Below are 14761 nucleotides of genomic sequence, written 5' to 3' on the forward strand. Positions count from 1 at the left end.
ATTTGGCCTACCGTTCATTAATAAACTCATGTGTGTTATTTCAGAGCACCTGAATTTGTCTTTTACCTCCAAAGTGGGAGTGCTGTGCAAAGTGTGTGTGTGTTTTAAAGGAGCAGTGGTGAAATGTACCTAACCTTAAGGGTGTGTTGAGTTTTACCTGTGTCTTAAGGGAGTGTTGGGGTATTGGGTGTGGCTTGATGGTGAGCAGCCACATTCAAAACAAAGGGAGAAGCCTAGTTAAACTAAGCTAGCAACTGACCAAGCCAATTACTTGCACTATTGCAAATGAACAGGAAAAATAAGACCACAAATGGATAAAATAGAAGCTACTGAAACTATTCCTAGGCCAACGAAAAAGGAGATGAGATCTTTCTTTGGTCTGGTAGGATATTATAGAAGATTCATACTCCAATTTTCCAAAATAGCCAGTCCAGTCACAGACCTACTTAAGAACAAGCACCCAACAAAGAGAACAGATTGGATTGAGAAACAAATTCACTGCTTCAAACAGCTGAAAGACATTTTGCGTACAGATCCACTATTATCTGGACTTTAAAATAAACGTTGTTCTCCATACTGATGCTTCAAGGAATGCATTAGGAGCAGTGTTATCTGAACTAGATGAGAATGGGGAATTAATACCAATACTGTGCATCAACCGCAAACTGATAGTAAAGGAAATGCATTACTCCACCATAAAGAAAGAATTTCTGATGATTAAGTGAGCAATGAAGGCGCTGCAATACTATCTTTTGGGTCAGACTTTTTTATTGCTAAACAACCACGCTCCCTTATTTTGCGTGGCTAAGAATAAGAATACAATCAATGGATTTTACAATGGCTTCTTGCCTTACAACCCTTCTCTTTTCAGCTGAAACACAAGGGAGTGACACTATAAACTAATGTGGATTATTCATTGAAACATGAAACCAGTGACTGGCCTCATCAGCCATACAAGGAAGGGATGATAGGTGATAGAGAACTGGAGGGAAACTCAGAGATTTCCAAGATGGCCATTCGAAGTGGCCCAGGAGAAGGTTCTAGTCCTGGAAGGACACCTAGTCAACAGGTGGAAGGAGCCCACAGGAAAGACAAAAAGGGGGAAAGGAGAAAGCCACATGTAAAAGGAGCTGTAATTGACAGTGACAGGTGGTAAGCAGGTCTGGGAAAATGGTTCTGATGAGGACAACTGATCTATCAAGCCAGCGAGCAACAGAACCAAAGAGAAGATGCGGACAGACTTTGAAAGGAGACAGGACTGGAGGGGGAGCCAGTCTCAGAAACAGGTTACCAGGACACAAGACCACAAACTACAACACGCTCTGCACCAGTGACTGGAAAGAAGGCGGTGCTGTGGTCCCATATGCCACAACCCAAAGGAAGGGGTTGTGGCTGCAGGCAAGTGTGGCCATACATTTTTATGTCTCGCGCCTAGCGAGATACACTGCGCAGCAGTGTTCGCGCAGTGAGAGTCCTTTTGTCTGGGATTTCAAAATGGACCTGGAAATTCGTGTGTGTTCATTTCCTAAGGTCCATTTTGAATGGGCTTTGCGTGCGTGTTGTTTTTTAACAGAACACGCAATAGGCCATAGGCGGTCACGTAGCTCCATACATGGCCTATCGGTGTCTGTTAAGCGCACCAAAGCCCATATGTTTTCAATTATCGTGCCCAGACATGGGCACGATAATTGAAAACATATGCTTCGCATTGGCGCGCGCGCGCACCACTCACGGGCGTGTTTTTTTTACAATACAGTGCTGCTTGTTTTTTCTTTTTTTGCTCCTACAAGGGCGATGTGCCTTTGAAATATAGAGATACGCTATTGTCCTAGTTTTATTCCATTTGGCGGTTTAGAAACACTCGAGAACATTAGGTTGTCTGCATGCATGCGAGGAAATAACGATTATTCATATAGGACATGCCACAAAAGGATTTATACTTGGATGCTTGAGTACTTGGTGAGTTTGCCATCCATCGCATTCTTACTTAAATTGTCAACCTCTATTGAATGAAATATTCAGTCAGCCCCACCGGATTCCAATCCATGGCCTGCACATCACTTGGGCGGGACCCAGGACGCATCTCGCCAGCAGATACTAAATGACTGTGCCCAGAGCAATGGCAGCGCTGTATAATTATTTGCAGCAAATAACTGAATTTCAAATTCTATGAGCAAGGAGCTTAACTGCTTACTATGTTTTGAAGAAAGGGCTAGAAATGTCCCGCGAGGCGTGTCGACATTGACCCGCGGGAAGTTTCGGGACTTTTCTACAGACGCTAAATTCACTCCATTGAGACGAGGGCCGCAGGTACCAGTCTTTGCTGTGCCACATGACTGGACATCCTGTTATTCTGGGCATATTAAGCAATCTCCGTGTGTCTAACTTCATGATATATGAATAATGTACTTGCCGTATTGTTCCCCCAACTAGTTTTGTGCAATTTAAACTTCATACCAATGCGTTCCTACATGCAGCTTTGTGCAATAATTGTTCACACTGGCGCAGCAAGTGCATATTTTCTTTTTACTCGCTTGCATGACACATTAATTCTAAAGACAGACTTTGTCAAAGAGCTGACCTCCGCACCAGGGCATCACCCTGCCTGCTCATCATTGCTTATGCATCGAAAAATGAATTAGAACAATCCATTAGCAGAGTTCAGACAGGTGCACCTCCCCTCAGGCAGAAGGAGCGCTCTTGTCAGACATCATAGGCACTCTTTTTAGTGGCTCAGTTTCAGCCCTTGACAGGTAAGTAAAATGCTATCGATGCTTAATCTCTAAAAAAAATAGGCCGATGATACAGTTACTGTAAGTGGTGGTATACCTAGTTTCCGAGGGTCAAGGGCAGCATCAAAAATGGTATTTTGTGTGAAAGATGCCGGGTGGGGACACTAACCGCCAGCACAGAATGCCCCAGGGAGAGGGCGTCACGTGACAACAATCCACCGGTCACCATTTCCATTTGCCGACTTCCGGTAACCGCTGACTGGCCCACAACGAGAGAGAAGGCCTCCCCTGCTCGAGGAGGATGAACTACCATGCCAGCCCATCTTCCACCACCAGAGTGATAGGACAGGCTGTACCCCCCGCCCTCAGCTAGAAACATTGCACAAATACCGCAAAACATTTGAAAAGTCTGTATGTATCACTCCTGAAGAAACCTGGAATGACGACAAGATGTCTCATCTCGAAAATTAGGACTGTTTTACAAAGTTCTTGCGGAATCAAACCCGTGCACATCCAATAGTTCACACCTGTCCCGGGGAGGTGATCTCTGCACCTAGTTTGCAGCTCTGCAGACTTCTCGTCGGCTCCAGCCACGGTTTCCAAGTAGCGCAATGTGCTCGACATGTGAGTACAACAAATAATTTATTCAAGAGGCGGAAGGTGGGGGGGGGGCAGGAATGCTCCCCAGGAAGTCTGCGCTACCAGACTTCTGTCCGCTCATCCTGGAGGAGGGGTCAGGAAAACACAGTCTGTGAGCCTAGGGCAAAGGCCTTCAAACTTTAGTCGGCTGAGCCCCCCCATCTAAACCTTTTTACGCGTCGAACCCCCCCACCGCCACTACCACCTGACAAAAAAGTTCTGGAAGCTGGTACTCTGCATCATTGATGGCCATTCCCTCCTGCAGAGCCCAGGTTGTATAGGGCAAATAATATTAAATAAAGTAAGAGTGTTTAGTAAACTGAAGCTTTTGTAGTGCATGTGCTTATCCTAAAGTTAAAATGAAAAGTCTCCAAGAAACAAATTAGCACAAAAAATTACATTGGTGCTTTATTTTTCACATAAAACACAAAATTTAAGATAGATCTGCAAAAACACTCCCAAAACACAGGTTTGGGAGTGCTTGTTTTTCTCCACAGAGACAATGTGTAGACGTATTCTTGTTTCTGCCATCCTTAGGTTGTGCTCCACTTCCAGTTTTGAGCAGTGCCTGGAAACGGGAGTGCTCACAACATTTTGCAATATATTTTTTGGAGTGTAGTTTCATATAGGGTGAACATGACCTAAAGGTATTTGGAGCGCTTTACAGGAGCATCTTTTACATTACAGAAGCACACATTCATTTTTTGTAAGTACAGGGAGATTAAGTGATTTGCCCAGAATCACAGAATGTTGAGCAGATATCAAGGATTGAACCTGGTTTCCCAGCTCTACAGTCATCAGCTCCAGCTGTTGTGCCACATCATTGCCCCTAAACAAGATATCAGAAAAAGAAGTTCCACAAAACATGCTTTCTGACACAATTGAAAAATCCATGATTATGTGGAGAATGGCCAGGTGTTGCCATGTCAGTAGGAGGCCAGCCGCAGTTTTCCATGAAGCCATGGGGACATTTACATCATACACATGTGATATAAGTGATTCAAGAGGATATATACATCTTTATTTTCTAGTAGCATCAAGAGTCGATTTGTTAGCATAGTTGGCTTATAAAGAAGATCGCCTTCCAAATCTTCAGAAATAGTTGCACAAGAAATTGTTTTAATTTGGTGTACGAAAGATACGAGGACAGATGGTAGGCACACTTCACAATATTTGTTATATTTGACTTGTGGACTCAGCTCTAGGGATTGGAACATGTCAACCAAGCACCAGCGACTTTAATCAAGGTCAAATTCATTTTTCGTAAGTCACTGGTAAATTAAGTGATTTTACCCACACGATGTTGAGCCAAACACAGGACTCGAACCTGGGTCCCCAGAACCCAAGGCAGCACCTATGGCATTAATGCCAAATCCACTCCTCCTTGAAATATTCAATGTTCCCACTAGTATTGGGACAAAGGGGAAAGGAGCGAGGCTTAAAAAAATAATACAAAAAGCACTTCACTCTTACCTGCCAGAGAATGGAATCTACAGGAAGGATGTAACCATTGTAAACTCCTTGCAGTGAAATGTACTTCCGATGTGGGCAGCAACATGGAGCGCCACTAGACAGAACTTTGGGGGGGGGGGGCTAAGATTCCCAGCCAGGACTGGCTCTAACACTGATCGCACACGTGAGAGGGACAGGTTAGTGAAGTGTTGCATGAGCAGGGTGAGTAGTGTGCTCGTGTGACTGCAGGGTGAGGTACAGGGTGAACTCGTGTGACTGCAGGGTGAGGTACAGGGTAAACAGCGCAAGAATATTGTTAGTGCAGAGTGATCACTGTGAGTACAGAGTGTGCTCATGTGACCGCAGGGTAAGTGGAGAGAGAACGGTGTAAGTTCATGGTGAGTGGCATAATTGCAGAGTAGTCACTGTGAGTACAGGGTGAGAGGGTGGGTTCAGTGCATAGTGATCAGTGTGAGTACATTGTGATCCCAGTGAGTGCAGGGTGTGTGTGAAAGTGAAGGACGAGAATGAGGAGTGAGTTGTCTGAATGCAGGGTGCATCCCCAGACACAGTTGAAGTTACTCAGCATGTTATTGAGGCTTGGCATACGGTTTCAGATATAAGAAACTATTGCTTTTATGGCAAGGTCCAGGGATCGAGGGTGGGGGAAATAAATATTGTGCTCATCCTGCAATAAACTTCCAGTCTTGCGATTAGGGTTGCCAGCTCATTATAATGATGTCCCAGAAGGTACAAAAGTAAGCAGTCCCCTAAAGCCTATTTTCAGCACTGATCGGTGCACACTTGGAACAGCAAAAATACATAGAAAGCATTTTTAATTGTGTTCTAAGGCTGCCTGAATGATCTATGACTTATAATTAAAGGGAACAAAGATTGAAAGTCACATTACAAAGGAATACATACTGTTTTATTTATAACCCTATTTAGTGTCAAGACAAGGCCTTTGCAGGCTCTTTAAACAGCACTTGGCTGGCATTTTTATTTGGGTAACCCTACTTTATATTCCCTTTCATGAAATGCATTCTCACATTAAGGCAGTAAAAAGTAAAATGTAAGGAATAGGCAGAGTGGGGGCACAGGGAGTACTGGAACCAGAAAACAAACAGCCTCTTTAATTAGTTTACAAGGGCATGTAAATATGCACACTGGGGCAGATTTATAAGCTCCTTGTGCCATTTTTGCGTCACTTTTTCCATGTTGAAAGTGACGCAAAAGTGGCGCAAGGGGCTTGTAAATAAGCCACATGGTCTTTACCAGGCGCACAACGCCCATGGGCTCAAAAGGCTTCAGCATGCCTCTTCCCCCCCCCACCTGTTGTGTGTGTGTGTCAGCCCGGGCTGAGGCACCTTCCCAGGCACACACACAGACAGTTTTGGAGCTGCCAGCCTCAGTACTTCACAGGTTTTTAAAAGACCATTTACGCGTTAATGAGGCTTTGTTGTTTTCCAGCCTTTAGAGCCCCCGCATCTCCATGAGAATTACCCCCCCCCCCCCTCTCCGAAATCGTCGTGCCTGCCTCTGGCCTTTAAAGACCTGTGACTCTTGACACTCTCAGCCGAGCCCCCAGCAGCTGCAGCAGCCCGGGCTGAGAGGCACGTCTTGCTCCTGGAAGCAGCAGTGTGGTGTGAAGTGCGCGCCCCCCTGAAGGGATGCGGCGCCCCCCAGGGGGGCATGCCCCACAGTTTGAAGACCTATGGCTTAGGCTCACAGAGTGAACAATAGCGCTGTGACCGCACCCCTCTAGTAAGGCTTCCCTTAAGGGACCAGATCTGTGTCTGCTCACCTAGGGGTCATGTCCGCTGTCTGTGTGCTCAGGGTCACACAGTGAACAGCAGGAAGAACGCCATGACCGCACCCCTCTAGAAAGGCTTGACTAAACGGACCGGGGTCCATTGGCTTGGACAATTCAGATGCTGCACTTTAACGTTCCTCCTCAGTGTCCACTTCATGCCCTACACCCACACAGCAACACTTACACATACACAGCGGCACTTACAGCCACAAAGAGCCACTTACACCCACAGCGGCACTTACACATACACAGCGGCACATAAACCCACAGCGCCACATACACACACAGCGGCACTTAGACCCACAGCGACACATACACCCACACAGCGGCACTTAAACCCACAGCGCCACATACACACACAGCGGCACTTAGACCCACAGCGACACATACACCCACACAGCGGCACTTACACATACACAGCGGCACATAAACCCACAGCGCCACATACACCCACACAGCGACACTGACACCCACATAGGGGCACTTACACCCACATAGGGGCACATAGAACCACACAGTGGCACTTTCACCCCGCACAGCGGCACTTACATCCACAGCAGCACATACACCCACCCAGAGACACTTACACCCACACAGCGGCACTTGTCAAGGGTGCCGCAGTTGGTCACCTTTCTTATTCGCAAACCCCCTTGCGCATCTGTCTTCAAGATACATGCACAAATGACTTATCATTATTTTTATTATATTTATTATTATTATTATTACTATTGTATTATTATTAGAATCACTAATAATAATCATATAACGTATTTAAACATAGCTTTTTGTATACCACAACTGCATCTTAAGGCGCTATATCAAATGCACGCTTCCAAGCACTGATGTTGTTATTACAGATATATAAATCGCTCCAAGTTTGCCGACCTAGTAAAGATGGAAGGCTGAGCCTGCCTGGTAGGGTTAGGTTGTGTCTGTTCCTGCGTGTGCATAGGCAGTGCCACTTATCCTCGTGTTTGCGGTTGTTGCTGCCACTGGCCTCTTAATCTTTATTTGGAATTGTTTAGTTACTTTCCACTGACGCACAGCAGGAGGAAAGCCTCTGTTGAGCAGTTATGAGAACCCCGTCCCAGCGTGAGAAGCTGGGTGGAGGTAAGTGGGTGGGAGGTAGGTGGGCGGTGGTGGGTAAGGCGGATAGAGGGGCCAGCTCCTAATAACCGTTTCAAATCTTCCAGGGCACGGTGGGTTGTCGGAGAGGCGGCCGGCTCGCTGATCCTCACAGTACTTTCTGGAAGTTTATCTAGCTGTTTGTCTTTTTCCAATTTCAAAATTATCACCTGTTTATTTTAGTGAATAGCTTCGATGCGCGGAAACGGCGGAATCCATTGAGATTTTAGTGTCGCCTGAGTCTCTCGTCAAACATCCCAGTAAAGTCGCCTTTTTCCGCCAAGTTTGCTTGGTGTGTGAAGCCGCGGGAGCTCGGGAGGGGTTCGAATCGCGGGCTTCCAACTCTGCCCGACATCTTTCCGAGTTTGTTCAACTTACTGAATACGAGTCCATTGAGTAATAAAAGGAAATGTTCGGATGGTCTGTCACCGGAGTTACCCGGTTGAAATGCGCAAATGTTGGTAGATGTGGAAATAGTAAGATATTCTCTGGTCTGTCAGCCTCTCACCAATTTGACCCGGTTGAAATGCGTAGATGTGGGAGCACCTGTTTATAAATCATCACTCTCAGTTTCAGACACGCCGCCTTTGTGTCATGCAGACCACTGTAGCTCGGCATCAGGAACAATTCTTGCTTTGTAGTTTTCATCTCTTGAAATAGGGAGGGGTTGCAAAACTAATAGGGGCATATTAGCAACAAATAGCGATAATTATTGCTAAATGCGCTTAGCGGAATTTTTTTATCACTGCCTATCGCCGGATATTATCGCAGAGATATCATGCTATTAGCAACATTTATCTCCAATGCGATAAAATATCCGGTGATAGCGGCTCAATGCGAGAATACCGCTGGAAATCCAGCGATATTCTCGCATTAACGCCAATGGGGGCTTAATCTGATAATCCACCCCCCATTGACTATACAGGTAAGTCAACTTTTTAGCAGGAGTTAGATTCTAGCAATAATCGCGCTTAGCACGATTTTTGTTATCGCTTCACCTGCCTTGCTAATAGGCGATAGCTGTGTTAGCAACTGTTTTGAGTCGCTAACAGTTTGGGTACGCCCACTTTGCATGTCATTAGTGTGGTAAATATTTTAGTAATTTACCTTGATCATAATTTCTATATCAATAAAGTCAAGTATGAAGAACAGAGTCCGTGGTGGTTCGAATTCAGGGTCTTTATTCAGTAACTCGAGTTAAGGGAGAGCTCCGTCACCTGAGGAGGATCGGAAGAATCTCTAACTTTATTATCTGAACATACAGTATTTATAACAAGAAAAGAGGAAGGAGCTTCCCTTCAATGCATGCCCGGATCATATGTTGAAGTAAAACAGTAAAACAGAAGTCACGTAGGCCCGGATCATATGTTGCAATAAGACAGAAGTCATGACCATAAAAGGAGGCAGCGTCATGAAAAAGTAGAAACATGGCAGAGGAGATAAGGCTGAGTCATGATTTAGAATGAGGAAGCACAAGAGTGGCAAAGGTGTGGAGAAATAACACTAGGCTGATTCCTTAGATAAGGGAGAGGTGGTCGTGACAGGATGTCTGTTTGTCGTGTTTCAGTATTCGGGGGCTCTTCTTCTCGGAATTGGTTGTCGTGGTTTAACAGAAAGGGGCCCATTTCTCGGAATCGGCCCGATTATAGGGAAATGGTTACGAATGGGGGGGGTCTTGTTCTCGGCATCGGCTTGACCACAGAAATGCACGATTCGAGTGAGGCAGCTGGTTCTCGGAATTGCTTTGACCATAAGGATGTACGTTTGAATTTTTTGGGGAAGGAGAGTGCGTGTGCAACTTTGTGAGCGCGTGATCGGTTCGTGCTCGTGTGCTCGTGTTCCGGCATGGTGGGCTCGGGGACGTGGCTGAAAGGGTGTATGATGGGACATAAACTACGAAAAATAATCATTTCCCACATTCCCTCCTTGTCCCATAATATACCCTTTTAAAATTCTTTTTCTTTTCTAGTCTATTTCTATACTCATTAGGTCGTTCACTTGTTCCTGTAACATGATTCTTTCCTTTTCTTTCTTTCTGGACTGGGTTTTGGAAACGCAGGTAGTGATACAGAAACTACAGAGTGCTGGACTGCACTGAATACAGAGGCAACAGGTGAAGAGGAAGGCTAGAGCAAGACCTATAACTATAAGCGCTTTCCATCCCCACGAGGACAGGAGGCCCCAGAGCCAACCTGTCAGGGACCAGGCATCAATGTCTGCATCTAGTTTTCTGGAAAGTATATGAAGGCGGGAAATAGCGGAATACACCGAGGGTGCATTATCTGGGATAAATATACAGCAGCTGGACCCGATCAGTTCACATACGCCACCACGGTCGGTCAGTATGATGTCTAGGACCATACGGTTCTGTAACGTCATGAGTCTGTCAGCAGCCATTTCAGCGGTGATGTTACTTAATGCACCAGCTGTTTCATTTATGGCTCCCTGGACTACACGGGTCAGTTGTCTTATATGGCGGCTGTTGATCATAGGCCCCCAGAATGGGATGACTCCTTTAAAGAAGTCGCCGGCCTCTTGGCCTGCTGTATCAGCGTCTATGGCCCCCCTTCGCCGTCTGTTAATTACGGTTGGAGGGTCACTGAGATGGTAATCCGCTGGAGCGGTGTAGGTGGGGGGGGAGGAGAAATGCAATGTAGCATTTTCCGGACCAGCCTTGAGGCAGCCATGTGCGTGCGTGAGGTCCACAGATAAAGTAGGTGTTGGGGGCAGTGGTCATTGTTGGGAAATTTGGATCAGGTAGGGTGTACGTCTTGTTACATTCACTATTTCCCATTTTCTGACCCTTGCCCTTTCCTCTTATGCAGAATAGGCCCTTATGGGGCATGGCCCATCCTCCCTGGTCTGTCTGTCTCTTCTGGACTGAGAATGTCTCCCTAAAGGAGGTGGTGTCATTAAAGAGGGAGTAACTGGTGTTTTCACTTTTGTCTGCTTGTCCCCCTGTGGCTGTAAAAGTTACCATCTTTTCGACGGCTCATATGGTTTTTGTTTTTATCTCGTTCCAGGTACTAGCATTCTTGATTTGGGTCTCAGGAATGTTTCTGACAGAGGCGGAAAATATCATAGAGAGGGCATAGGTAGATCCAGCGTAGCCGAAAGGGAGAAGAATAAAAGGCATTCCTCCGTGCACAGAATGTGGCATTAAACCACAGACCCAACAATTGGTCCTGTTAATCACCAATTGATGTTGGTGGAGTGTGGAGATGAACGTGTTATTGAAGAACTCTTTTCTTCTGTTCGTGAGATGTGGAGGAAGATCTACGTGTGAATGCATAACGGTGTTGTTCAAAGGCGTGGGGGAAGATGGTGGGAAAGCTAGATGAAGGAACCAACCTAGACAAGCCATGATGCAGAAAATAAGAATCATGATAGAAAGGAAAAGGGGAACTTGGTCCTGTAACAGTTTTGCACAATGAGTCTTTATCTTCATGATTTCGGCTGCTTAGTCTGAGTAAAATATGCACCAGTGACCGGACACTTCCCAGCAACCGCTTCACCAAGCGTCCGTCTTGGGCTTAAATAGCCACTGGTAGGCCGAGGTCAGGTGCAATGTCTCAAGTCTGTTTTGGATAAGATCACAGCCGCGATTTGTACTCTTCTCTGGGCAAAAGTTCTGGAAGGGGTGAAATAAAGTCTGTTGTTTCAGTGTCTTTAAAGTCTGAGGTTTTAGTGTCTCTGGTTTCAGGATCAGCAACAGCGTCCGAAGGAGTTGGTCCGTAGAAGGGCTTGCAGTGGCTCACGTGGAGCCACCCTTTCCGTCCTTCGACTTTGACGGCGGTCCTCGTCGTCAGCAGCACCAGCTTGGGAGACGTCCACCTTCTTTCCAGAGGGCTGGTTCGGTCAAAATTTCTGACGAGCACCCATCGATCAGGCTGAAGGGAGTGCTCGTCGGGCGTGGTCTTGTCTGGAAAAGCTGCAGCCACCTGTGAACGGCAAGAACGTAGTGCAGACATCAAAGAAGCCAAGTAATCTGTCAGTACATTTGCATCAATGTCAATTAGCTTTTTAGGAGATGGGACACCCCAGATATTCGGAGGCCTCCCAAATGTGACCTCATATGGGGACAGACCTGTCCGGGAATGTGCCACCATTCTCATGTAGAAGAGGGCAACCGGGAGGGCTGTAACCCAGTCTATTTGCTTGTCAGCGCAGATCTTGGCTAGTTTGGTTTTTAGGGTCTGATTATGTCGTTCGACTAGACCTGCAGCTTGGGGGTGTCGGACACAGTGAAATTTCCAAGTGTATCCTAACAGTAAGGAGACAGCCTCCATCAATTTGGAGGAGAATGGTTGTCTGTTGTCAGAGTATATGACTCTTGGCAACCCATAGCGAGGGAAGAATTCCCTTACCAATTGCTTGGCAATCATCTGGGCACCATAGTCTGGGACAGGGTATGCTTCAGTCCATCGAGTTAAGGTACAGATTACTACGAGGACATACTTATGTCCCCGACATCTCTCCATCTGTATGTAGTCCATTTGGAGGACTTCAAAGGGGTGATCTGGAGGATGGAACCCTCCTTGTTCAATCGAGACGCTCTTCCCTGGATTGAACTGACAGCAAATCATACAGGTTCGTACTTTTTGTTTAGCCGCTGCACGTAGATGCTTGTTGTACCATATCAGATTCAGACTGTCTAACATTCCTTTTTCTCCTAGATGTGCGGGACCATGGGCAGTTTCTATCATTACGGGAACCATTATGTCGGGGAGGAACCAATTTGACTTGTCTTTTGTTACCCAACCTTGATCTGTGTGTGAACCTCCCTCCTCCTCCCATTTTCTCTTTTCGGTCTCTGTGGCTTGGTTTTGGATGTCTACTACATCTTTGGTGGGATCGATAACTGGACAGATAGTTCTCATGGTGGTTTCGGTGTTTAGTGTTTCTGTCTGAGCAGCATGTTTAGCTGTGGCGTCTGCCAGAGCATTACCTCTGGTGATAGAGTCTGTGACCTTGGTGTGTGCTTTGCATTTTAGTATGGCTACTTCTGTGGGTCTGTGAATCGATTCTAGTAGCTGGAGGATAAGATCTCCATGTTGGATCTTGGTACCATGAGAGGTTAGGAAACCTCTCTCTTTCCAAAGGATGCCAAAGTTATGGACTACCCCGAATGCGTACTGCGAATCGGTGTAGATATTGACTCGTTTTCCTTTGGACCATTCACATGCTTGGGTAAGAGCTATTAGTTCTGCTGCTTGTGCTGAATGTACAGATATTCTGGCTGCTAGAAGGACGGTGTTTTCTGTAGTGACAGCATAGGCTGCTGAAAGTTCGCCTGATTGGAGACGCATACAGGAACCGTCTACAAACAGTGTGTGTTCTGGTGTACTTAGAGGGACATCTGTAAGATCAGACCGGGGTTTTGTGACTAGTTCGACTACCTCTAAGCAGTCATGAATCTGATTGCCAAATGGAACAGTAGGCAGTAGCGTAGCTGGGCTGAGGATATTGCACCTTTTGATGATGATATGGGGTTGGAACAGTGTGACTTCATAACCTGTGAGGCGAGCTATGGTCAAGTGTTGTGTCTGTGTCCTATTCAAGAGTAGTTCCACTGCATGTGGGACTTGTACTTCAAGAGAGTGTCCTAGTACTATGGAATCACTTTGTCGTATTGCTAGAGCTGTAGCTGCAACAGATTTCAGACAGGCCGGCAAACCTTGTGCAACAGGGTCAAGAGTGCTCGAAAAATAAGCACAGGGACGATGTTTGTTGGCTTGTGTTTGTGTGAGTACTGACAGGGCTGTACCTTCCCGTTCTGTGACAAAGAGGACAAAAGGTTTGGCATAATCAGGTGTGGCTAGGACAGGTGCAGAGCATAATGCTTGTTTGAGGGTATCAAAAGTAAGAGTATGATCAGGTGTCCATGGCAATGGGGAAGAGGTTGTGGTCGTTAGCTGTATCAGGGGTTTGGCCAAGTACGCGAACTGGGGAATCCATTGTCTACAGTTGGACGTGAGGCCAATAAAGGCACGGACCTCTTTCTGGGTCTTGGGGACAGGAATGTTAAAAATAAGTTGAATTCTTTCAGGTGTGAGTGCCCTACCCTCCTTTGACAGCAGGTGTCCTAAGTAGGCCATCTGCTGTAAACACAATTGTAGTTTCGAGGGTGACACCTTGTGGCCATGTTGTGCAAGGAACATTAGGACAATTCGTGAGGCTTGCTCACATTCTTGTTCGGAGCGTGCGGTGATCAGCAAGTCATCGACATATTGTAACAATGTCGTATTGGTGGGCAGAACAATGTCGTCCAACTGTCTTTTAAGTGCCTGACTGTAGATACTGGGACTTTCTGTATACCCTTGGGGAGCTCTTGTGAAACAGAAACTGCGACCTTGTAGGGAGAATCCGAATAGGTACTGACTGTCTGGGTGAATGGGTATACTGAAAAAGGCATTTTTAAGGTCAATTACTGTAAAATGAGTGGCCTCGGGATCTATAGCTGTTAACAGAGTACTGATGTCCGAGACCACTGGGTATTGTGGTACTACACATTTATTGAGTTCACGTAAGTCAACCACGAGTCTGTAGACTGGTGGCGCACCATCATCAGTTTTCTTTCGGACTGGCAGAACTGGCGAGTTACATATGTTGGAAGGTACTTCTCTGACTACTCCTTTTGTTAGTAAAACATCGATAATCTGAATAAGGGCTTGTTCTGCATCTGGAGGTAATTTGTATTGACGGATACGAGGTAGGACAACGCCTTCCTTCAGTGTCACTAGGTGTGGTGTAATATCCATAAATCCTACATCTGTTGGATCAGTAGCCCATAGTGTAACAGGAATGTCTCTTAGTCTGACATCTAATTCTCGTGTGGTGAAATGACCTTTAAAATCTCGGAGGAATAGTCGGACTCCTTCCGGGGAACAACATATTATAGCACCTAGTTCTTTTAGTGTCTGGATGCCAAGGAGACTTTCGGGACAGGACTTTGTAAGTACTAAATCGGTGGAAGTTGTAAGAGGACCAACTTGAAGTG

This window comes from Lissotriton helveticus, chromosome 7, assembly GCF_964261635.1.
Source record: "Lissotriton helveticus chromosome 7, aLisHel1.1, whole genome shotgun sequence".
Classification (NCBI taxonomy): domain Eukaryota; kingdom Metazoa; phylum Chordata; class Amphibia; order Caudata; family Salamandridae; genus Lissotriton; species Lissotriton helveticus.